This window comes from Anguilla rostrata, chromosome 17, assembly GCF_018555375.3.
Source record: "Anguilla rostrata isolate EN2019 chromosome 17, ASM1855537v3, whole genome shotgun sequence".
Taxonomy (NCBI): domain Eukaryota; kingdom Metazoa; phylum Chordata; class Actinopteri; order Anguilliformes; family Anguillidae; genus Anguilla; species Anguilla rostrata.
Genome location: NC_057949.1, coordinates 22,319,071 through 22,329,459, shown reverse-complemented (window position 1 = coordinate 22,329,459; position 10,389 = coordinate 22,319,071). Strand labels below are relative to the sequence as shown.

The 10,389-nt window shown below is 47.9% G+C and overlaps 1 long non-coding RNA gene across 1 annotated transcript; it reads right to left on the bottom strand.

Annotated features, from left to right (window-relative positions):
- Window positions 1-883: 883 nt before the first annotated feature.
- LOC135243929 (uncharacterized) lies at window positions 884-8,333 on the bottom strand. The gene is made up of 2 exons (XR_010326847.1): window positions 8,236-8,333; window positions 884-998 (listed from the first exon to the last, which is right to left on the bottom strand). It is a non-coding gene; the product is annotated as an uncharacterized LOC135243929 (long non-coding RNA).
- Between the last annotated feature and the right edge of the window lie 2,056 nt (window positions 8,334-10,389).

Genomic DNA, 10,389 nt, shown 5'->3' with positions numbered 1-10,389 from the left:
AGCAAAGTATATGCCATCAATCTAATCTACATATAGTTGATGCTCCTATCCAGATTAATTACTAAATTCTGCATGCCATCAGACTAGATGAAAACCTGTACAGACAAAAAAAAAAAAAAAACGAAAAACACCACAAACGAGACAAAGCCTTATTGTTTTTGTTTTTTTAAATCAATAGGAGAATAAACATGAGTTGTATGAGCCACAAGTCTTAACCACCAAACTGTAGCAGTGTAGTGCAATTGCTAGAAATGTGGTCTTGAAACCTGAAGGTTGCAGGTTCAATTCCCAGGTAGGACACTGCCATTGTACCCTTGGGCAAGGCACTTAACATGAATCGCTTCAGTATATATCCACCGGACGATGTGTAAAAACGCACAAGCTCTGTAACTTGTCTTGGATAAGAGCATCTGCTAAATGCTAAATGTAGTGAACTGGTCCACCATCCGTCTCCATGGTTACGAGAGGAGGCACAGGGGAGGGGAGGGGAGGGGAGGGGGGGGGCGGCCCCAGGGTTCACGGCGAGCACAGGAGGCCTGGGAAAGATCTAGCCTGCCCGGGATTGACGACCGGCGTGAAAACTTCAGAATTTTTCTCTCCAGGGCGTCAATAAACAGGAGCGGGCAGGGAGGGCATGTAGAGCTATGCGGACGCCCGCGCTCAGCGATCCACAGAGCCTGTTCCACACCTTGTACAAGTTTCTGCCACTACCTTGTACCGCCGCGCACCCCCCCACCCCACCCCCAACACCCCCCCACAGCCAGTCAAAACCGCTCCTGTGACCTCAGAGCTCTCGCAATTGTTTGCAATTTCACCTCTTAACGATGGCAGCGGGGACGCGACATTTGGCTGCCAGATTTTTCTTGTCTCTTCTCCCCCTTTCTTTTCTTTTTTTTCGGTGGAGATTTGCCGTTGTTCCGGCACATTCCCATGTACTCTTCCGCAAGAGGAAACCAGGTAGTGCCCAGAAACAGTCAGGACATTTAGGAAAGCAGCCTCTAAAGACAAAAAAATACATTTAGTCTTTATAATGTATTGAAAGTGCAATAACAACGAGACAGAGAAAAACCTCAACGACTACAAACTAAGGTACCTTTTATTTTTTTTATAAACTGTAGTTCTGTTTCAGTACAGTGATAAATGATGTGTGAATAGTTTTGAAACAAAACATTAAAAACACACACTGTATATCCTCAATCCCTCAAATGTATGAGGTTGGCATTCAAGAAATCAACAGTCGCAAATATTTTGCAATTTTACACGAGAGCAAGTCGACTTTTAACATTTCCAGTCTTCGGAAATAATGTAAAACGTTAAATTGTATCAATAATGGTGTGTGGGTCGGGGGGGTGTGGGGTTTGGAGGGTTGACTGTGCTAAAAGTCGAGCTCTGCACACGAGCGGAGATGATGAAAGCTCCTCTCAGCGAGCCGCACCCTCGCAGAAAGCAGCACCTGCACACAAGCGAGCGTTCCAGAACTCGGCCAGGCGGCCCGGCTCCCATGGTGCCTCAGAACCAACCGCGCGCAGCGTCCAGGAATGCGGCGCTGCGTGTCAATGGCCTCCCACGAGAAGCCACAGAAAGGGCGAGCGAGACAGGGGGAGAGAGAGGAAGAGAGCGGGGAGGAAGAGAGAGAGACAGGGGGGAGAGAAAGGGAAGGGGGGAAGGAGGGAGAGAGCGAGAGAGAGAGGGGAAGGGGGTAGAGAAAGAGAGAGGGGGAGAGAGGAGAGAGAGAGAGAGAGAGAGACGGGGGAGAGAGAGGGAAAGTGGGGAGGGAGAGAGAGAGAGAGAGGGGGAGAGAGAGAGGAGAGAGAAGAGAGAGGAGGAGAGAGGGAAGGGAGAGAGAGAGAGAGAGAGAGAGAGAGACAGGGGAGAGAGAGAGAGAGAGGGGAGAGAGAGAGAGGAGAGAGAGAGAGAGAGAGAGAGAGAGAGAGAGAGAGAGAACAAGAACAAAAAGCGGTTCCCCCCCCCCCTACAGAAGTGAAATATGACAGCCCTGCAGTGCGGAAGGTTGGGGGGGGGGGGGGCTGATAAAAGCCATATTGTAACACTCTAATTCCACGGTCATTAACTGCTCCTGGCTGCTCCCCGCTGCTCCCCGCTGCTCCCGGCTGCTCCCGGGCCAGTGCGCGGCCGCCCCAGCCTCAGCACGCCTCCCCGCCAAACAGAGGCGAGCTGCGCGCCCCTTCCAGTTCCCCAAAAACCGGAGGCCAGCGAGCCAGAGAGGAAGTCTCCATTCAACCGCTTCCTTTGCATTTTTTTCTCCACTCTTTTTTTTTTTTTTTCGCATGGGAAACACTGGAGGGGATTTTCAATGTTGCAAAAAAAAATTTCAAATAAAATTCATATTAAAAACGAATGGATGAATTGGAAATGGGAGCGCGCGCACCAGCATTTTGACGACGCGCCTTCTCGAAGGCCGCACGGTCGTGCGCGTCTCACCGCGGCGCCCGGCCCCGCGAGGCCTCCGTCCTGCACCCCCGCAGCGTGACTCAGACCCACCGATTGGATACGTTTCATTTTGACGAACCGATAGCGTAACGAGGCCGGTTCATCAGCGGGCCGATCGCGTGTCAGTTCCTCTGTCTGGTGCAGAATTAGGCACGGGGGCACAGAGACGTGCCTTCAGGAGCGTGCGGCAGAACTGGCATTTACCACGTATTACAAAAAACGCTTTCGTTTTCGTCTATTGACTACAGCGAAATTGAACAGAGTAGATGAATAAGTTATTCCAAGGAATGAATAATTATGTCCAGGGGCACGTATGATTCACACAGTTTCATCGTCTACCTTGGGTCATATTTATTTTTGCGTGAACGTTCAACGGGACACGTTTTAAAAGGCGATCAGTTCAAACCGCGTAAAACAGACACCCAATGCAAAGAATGATGCTTTCAGACATCCCAGTGAAGCATTATGGGTATGCACTGGTCTCCATCTTGCTGCCTCATGATTGTGTGTGCACTGCTTTGTAAGTCACTGGATAACTACAGTAAGCGCACTGCGTTTGGTTTGCGTGCACACAGAAGGGGTTTTGGAGGGAGAAACCGCTCGCGCTGACGTGGGTCCCCCCTCCCTCCCCCGCCCCGCCCCCCGTCTCTGGTTAGGGGGGGCTGATGACGTAACCTGCTCCGTTTCATCAGGTCCCCATTTGTCATCCTGAGTGACAGGTGCCAGGAGCCGGCCGGACCGGAGATGAGTGACGGGCGGACGGTTGCCACGGCGGCGTCCGGGGGGCCCCCATCTTGATTCAATTACGCCGGCGTTTGCGCTCTCCTCCGTCGTCCGATTTCAAACACCGCACCGCGGGGGGGGGGGGGCGCAGAAATCAATCAGCGAGCGGCAGCAAAACGAGGTGCAAGCCCCCCTTAAAAGTTAGGGGTGTCCCGCATGGACTGGTCCCCAGACTGCCGTCTAATGAGCTCTCCCTCACTTACTATTCAGCAAACCTCACTCTTAACCTGACGCACGGTCCTGACAGTGGAGGAAAGCAGCTTGGGCTTCGCAGGCACTGGCCCATGCCCATCCTCTGCACCGGGCATTAAAAACACTAGTCAGGACATTTGTGCTATTATGTGCTTTGCAGATACATTTTATTACGTATATACATTTTATAATGTGTGTACACACAGACACGCACACGCATACAGGCACGAGCACGCACAGGCACTAGCACGCACACACACAAGCACACACATGCATGTACACACACATACACGCAGAGACGCACGCACGCACACACACACAGACACACAAACCCACGCACACACACAAGCACACACATACACATGCATGCACACACACACACAGACGCACAGACGCACGTACGCACGCACGCACGCACGCACACACACACACAGACAGACACACAAACTCACGCACACACACAGACACACAAACCCACGCACACACACAAGCACACACATACACATGCATGCACACACACACACACACACACACACACACACACAGCTCTTCACAGGATCAAGTTAAGCCCCAAGTGGCGGAACTTCAGCTTTAGGAGAGAAAGTCCTGATTTTAAAAGCACCCCTGAGGACATCCTTGACCCCAGGCCAGCAACGAGGGGGGTGACATGACAGTTCTGAGGGGGACAGGACAGGATGGGGGAGCGGGGCAGGGAAGATTGATTGGGTGTCATCCCCGGGGTCAGGTGAGCATCCCCATGACCGAGGCCAATCCGTCAGGACCCCCCAGCGGACCGAGCCACGATTCGGCAGACACCCGACGGGGGGGGGGCGGTCACCCAGAATTACTGACGGAAGCTCATACTATGGTCTGGCAGTTGTCAGTGCTGTCCGTCTTTCCCTCTTTTGTCCTCTCTCACGCTTCAAAACACCAAATTCAAACCCTATTCAGCTCATTTACACACATCACACATAGTTAAACACTGAAAAATACGTTTATAGTGAACCATCACTGACGGGGCCGCGGAGTCTCCACACAGAAAAAAAAATATATTACATTACACACAAGTTTGAATAAATATATATGTAAATACATATTTCAAACTTGCATGTTAATCCAAAGTGAGTCTTCTCAATCCTTAATCTACTCTAAAATAAAGCACCCTGCAACAACTTGCAAAGTGATACTCTCCCTCACAGACGCATGGAAACAATCTAAATACTCTATAATGTTGCTACTAGGCAGAACTCAGTTATCGTAACAAAATAAAAAGTTAAATAAATCAGAATAATTGACTAGCTTTGCAACCAAAAATGTGTAATGCTAGGCAGTTTTTTTAAATAATGGAATCGCTTGCAAATATCTTGTCAACATTTAACTTTACCAGCTGAATTGGTACCAAAATAAGAACTAAAAGCTGAACTACCCTATGGGGAACTGCACTCAAAACGAAAGATACGACTGAGTATTTTTCTGTTATCCGCAAAGAGCAGGACGTAACCTTTTAAAAAAATAAAAAGTAAGGGGGGGGTTGAAAACGCTCTTGGGAAACCCCCCCCCCACACCCAAATAATTTAACTGTGCAATTAAACTGCAATATCTATACTATAGAAGGATTTAACTTGCTTTTGCTGTTACTTTCCGCAATTTATATGTTACTTTGACATGAGGTATCCCTCCCACCCATAATATCCATTTAGTGATGGTCCTGGGGTCCCTGACAGCCTGTCAGCTCAGCACCCCCGCACCACCCCCACCCCCCCAAATACCTCCCCACCACCACCACACTCCCTGAGTCAGCCCATGGAGCTCCCCAGGTTGTGGGACATGCTGACAGCTCTAGATGCAGTATTCAGTGTGTGTATGTGTGCGTGTGCATGTGTGTGTGCGTGTGTGCGTGTGTGCGTGTGTGCGTGTGTGCGTGTATGTGCGTGTGTGTGTGTGTGCGTGCATGTCTGCGTGTGTGTATGTGTGTGTGTGTGCGCGTGTGTGTGTAGGTGTGCGTGTATGTGTGCGTGTGTGTATGTGTGCGTGTGTGTGTGTGTGTGTGTGTGTGCGTGTGTGTGATATCTGATCCGTGTGGACGCAGCATGTGGGATGTCACGCCGGCCTGCTCTGGGATGATCACTTCCATATGGACGGCAGCACCGGTGGGCTGTGTTTACACCAGCTAATCCCTCAAACGTGCCTTTGGGTCTGTGCAGCACCCCCGCCCCCCCCCCCGCCTTCACCACGTGGGTCTGTGGAAATGAGTCAAGCAGGGTGCCCCAAATACAGCAGCGGCAGCCAATCTACCAGCAGTGGGTCGCCCCCCCCGGGCATACACCTATAGATTTCACTGCCATACTTCAGTAATCATCGCCTGTACCCACAGTCCTGTCTGAGTCAACACCGGCACCCAGCAGCAAGTGAAGTGGCGTGTTTGTTACATTCTGTTTCACAACTTGTTTACTGTATTTGCAATTACTAAATTACCTGGCCAGTTGGACAGCAGGGGGGGGGGGGGGGCGTTTAAAATGTCACCTTTATATGGAATACTGAAGTCTTTCACAGTCTCTGGGGGCAAATATGCTTTCAAGTTGTTTTCCTTCCATGCCAAAGCATGAACTTTCAGGATTGGTGCGTCAAACGCAGGAGGGGAAATGCTTACTGCGATGCGGAGCGTAATAATCAGGCTGCTGGAGTCCGAGGAGGACAGAGAGCGCTCTCTGTCCAATTCAAATAGGATTTTCACTCAGCTCCCCCCCCACCCCCCCCTAAAAGGGGTGATGGAAGTTTTGTTAAAGCAGCAGGGCACCAACTGCCAGAGCTTTGGGAATGGCTGTCATTGCCACCTGGCCAACAAACGACTTTCTCACAATGTTGCCGTGGCTTTGCGGCGGCGTGATAATGGCGCTACAGCGTTGCGGCGACACCGTGGGAACGGCACGCGGACCGAGGCGCCTCGTTCACCGGCCGGAGATAACCAGACGCAGGGGTTCCAGAACTCTCCGGGCCCCGGGCCTGCTTAACCCTTCAGCGCAAGATCGCAACTGTGCGATTAGAATGTTCCCAACTGAACATTCTAATGCCGACACAACACTCACTACTGGTGATGGAAATCAATGGAGTTCTAGAACACCGATTTATAACTAAAAAAAAAAAAACATTCCAAAAAACCTGCTCTTCAAAGGGTTAATGAGCAACTACATTTCCTATGAATGACCGATCATTAAAACGTAGAATAGAGTAACGTGTTCAAATATGGAGTTATGTTTAAGCTTGTCAAAACAACAGCACAGTTCATTTAACTAGTGACTGGTGGGAAATTCAAAAGAAAAGTTTTTTTTTTTTTTTTAAACTTTATTTTTTTTTTTTTAAATCATGTGGCCAACCTCAAGTCCAATTTAGCAGCGGGCCCAAACCCAAAGTCTTAAAACCGCTGCTATGCACGGACATCCCCCATGTAGGCTATATCCCCCATGCCATCAAAAAGAAACACATAAAGTCCAATACCAGCTGATAGACAGCTGATGGAACAGGCCAGCCTGCTGAAGGAAAACTAATCTCTTCTCACCAGGGGAGCCCGCATGTCAGGGGGGGAAGTCTGCGTGAATTCAAGGGAAGTCAGCATTCAAAGACCAGAGGTCAATGTCTAAAGTGTTGGTCTAAGAATAATGACTCGTATATATTCACAGAATGAATTTTCTGTCCTGTAATTTACATGTATGTGGCATTTGTCCAGCAATTTTAACAATTACATAATAACAATTTCATGTGCAGTGGCCGAGGTGTCAGCTTACCGGCTCCCCTTATGAAAGGCAGGGTGAAAACGAAGCATTGCTCTGCGCAGCGCAGGTTCATACACAGCGCAGACTGGCAGCACTGGACGCAAAACTGCTTTTCATTAAAACAAAATGTACAGCTAATGAAGATGCAGGCTTCCTTTTTTTGACTTTTTTCATTGGCTACCTCCCTGTCCAGTGGTCGACAATGGTTTAACTTCACTAAAAAGGGGGGAGCCTTCCTCTTTTTTTTATCATTTATCTTTAACAGTGGCTGTTTCTATGCCATGATGCACTAATCATAGGCTTATCAACATGCCTATCAACTCACAACCACAGCACTACAGCACACACACTGAAACACATATTGCCATTAAACCATACAATGCAACACATGAATTAAAAAGTATACTACTACCAAACACATCCAAACACACACACACTATTCACCACCCCACAAGCACACTGCCAATATATACCATTAGACAACAACAAACAAAGAAAGCTATACTCACTACGTCACTATTTAAGTTTATTTAAACTGTGCATATTTTTTGCCTTTAAAAAGTACTGGGTATCCATTTACAATCTGCATCCAATGACAAAACGGCTGTTTGCGCGTTTGTAAAATAAAGAAAACACCAGTGGTTGCATTGAGATTTGCATTAATGGTGCATATAATAAAATATAATATTATAGTTTCATTTGTGCAGGTTTATTGCGGTGACACCATTAAGCCGCTGGGGCGGAGGGGGCCAGTATCGGAGTGAACCCGCAGTTCCTGCTAGGACATTTTTAAAACGATCGGGGTTTAACTGTGTATCTGCTTATGGTAGGGGTTGCTTGGCGCGAGTACGCCACTTTCATAAATGTAGCGCGCACAATTTATGTTTGCCAGTTTGTCAACTCAAACACACTCGCTACTGTACATCTGTTCACCACCATAATGTACTGCAAATAAATATACACATTTGGTTTCAAACATTAAATAGACGTATTTTAGTATACATGTTCAATAAACGCAATATTAGGAGTTGCTACTAACCATTGTTTATTCCGTTTGTTCCATGTTCAAACTGGAATGACGTAATCCGAATGTCACGATTCTGCGCAATTTTATTGCAAAATTGGCTATTTCAGACGGGGGCAGACCATAAAGTGTATTCGGTAATGTTTTCTTGTACCCAATTAGATATGCGATTCTTAGATATAAAGTAGCAACTTATCATATATGTATAACGATTTCTGTGTGCAAATATATACTGTCATTTCTTCTGTGAGACAATTGAATATTGTATGTAAATGGTATAGTCCGAATAATGTGTACTATATAAGCAGCTCATTTGCAGTCAGTAGGGTGGCTGGCAGAAGGTGGGTATAATTGTATGGGTACAATTAATGTGCTGATTCATTTGTTTTGTATGTGTATATAAATGTTGGTATAATGAGGACACTTTTGTAAATAAAACAGCCCAATTGGGTTGCACAAGTTTGAGTCTCATTGCCAAAGTTCACTGTAAAATCCGCCTGCCGACCATCCTTGTAACAGGGCCTTAATCTTCGCCCGTGCACATATACAAATAGCTCCCTCTGTTGGCTGGAGGTTAATGTGCGCCAAACCAGACCCCAGAAGAGGTCTGATTACTAGTATGCTCATGGAAGCAATTACCTTGAGCACTTGTTCTTCGCTGATGGGGCTCCATTGTACTTAAATTAGATATCTGAAAAAAGAATTAGCCAGCACCCTTCTTGTCCAGCCCCTCCCCTGCTCCCGGAAAACTATGACAGAGTGCTCCCTTCTATGAACAAAAAAAAAAAAAAAACCCAGAGATCAGGACCCTCCTCGAGGCTGCCATGTTCCTCCTGTTCCCCACTTAAATAACCGCTTCCCCAGGAATGAAAACATACACATTTGATCACTGCAAGTGTTTGATCACACCATTTTGGTTCAGGGAGGTACGCGTGGAGAACACAGACAGGATTCCAAGGTTTCAATTTCACGGAAGAGCGTGAGAAAAGAAAAGAAAAAAAAAGCTCTGCATATCTCGCTGGGTCAGGCCATGCCCATCGAAACACTAGCAGCTCCCGGAGTTTCTGGAACGCACATACACTTATGCATGCACACTGTCCGCACACAATTCCGCGACACGCTAATTACAACAGCGTTGCTGGGAGGCTTATCCTGTTAAGGCGCTGATCTAGTGCATGGATGGGGCTCCTCGGTCTGGTTTTGATTCTGGGCCAGGCCTGTCTGTGACAGCTTAGCAGATTGGGGAAACATTTACACAACAACAGTGTCCTAGAATTAAAAAAAAAAAAAAATTTCAGGTGATAGAAAACTAGTATATCAAATGAAAAACAGATAGTAGGATTAAAAACCTACCCACAATCCTCCTCTGCCATCTTCCATGATGTTCATTTCAGCAATTACTAGTCTCGTGGGAAAGTGACATGAGCTCATAAGCTAAGTGCCAGGGGTAAAAACATTCAACTGGAAAGTGAAACTGGCAGGTTTTTGTTTCTCTTTTTCACATGGGCCAGAAGAACACCTGTTAATGCTGGCTGACATTCACAGTGCTTATTTTCTACCCTAATGTTTTAGATGGGCTTGTTTGCAATATGGATATGTGTATCACATTAGAATGTGAGTCTGTGAGTGTGTGTGTGTGTGTGTGTGTGTGTGTGAGAGAGAAAGAGAAAGAGAGAGAGAGTGTGTGTGTGTGTCAGAGAGAGAGTGCATGAGTGTAAAGAGCATATGAGCCTGAGTGCATGTATGTGTGAGTGTAAGTGAATGCATGTGTTTTTCAGGCGTGTGTGTGGGAGAGAGAGAAAGTGTGTGTGTGTGTGTGTGTGTGTGTGTGTGAAGCGTGCGGGACGGCGCTGGTGGATTATGATTACCCTGCCCCAGGCAGGCAGATTGAGACACACAGAGGCCCAGATCTGAGCTTAGCTCCTGCTTTCCACCAGAGCAGGCGGAGGGAGGGGGGGTCTTATCCTATTAGAGAGAACCCCCCCACCCCACCCCCGGTCTCTGATACAGGCCACTGCACCGCTAAATGCTGACAGTCAGTGACAAAGGGCCTGAACAGCACACCGTGTGACAGTTGCCCCGGGAGACGGAGACGGCACAGGCCCAAGCTGAGGCAATCGGTCAGGGTACTGGTGGGGGTCGTGGAGGGGGGTGGTGGGGGTCGGGGGG